Here is a 358-nt window from a genome sequence, read left to right as displayed (position 1 = left end):
TCCTACCGACCAACCTCATCCCGCCCCCTTGACCTGTCCGTCCTCCCTGGACTGACCTATCCCCTTCCTAACTCCCTACCTACACTCACCTTTCCTGGCCCCATCCCCGCCTCTTCGACCTGTTTGTTTCCTCTCCACCTATCCTCTCCTCTATCCCTCTTCTATCCGCCTCCCACTCTCTCCCTATTTATTTCAAAACCCCCTTCCCCTCCCCCTTTTCTGATGAAGGGTCTAGGCCCGAAACGTCAGCCTCTCTGCTCCTATGATGCTGCTTGGCCTGCTGTGTTCATCCAGCCCTGCACCTTGTTGTCTTGGATGAACAGTTAGTTTCTTTTGAAGGAAAAAGATGAGCAGATCA

Source organism: Rhincodon typus, chromosome 25 (assembly GCF_021869965.1).
Source record: "Rhincodon typus isolate 14 chromosome 25, sRhiTyp1.1, whole genome shotgun sequence".
NCBI lineage: Eukaryota > Metazoa > Chordata > Chondrichthyes > Orectolobiformes > Rhincodontidae > Rhincodon > Rhincodon typus.
Note: the sequence above shows the minus strand (reverse complement) of the source record.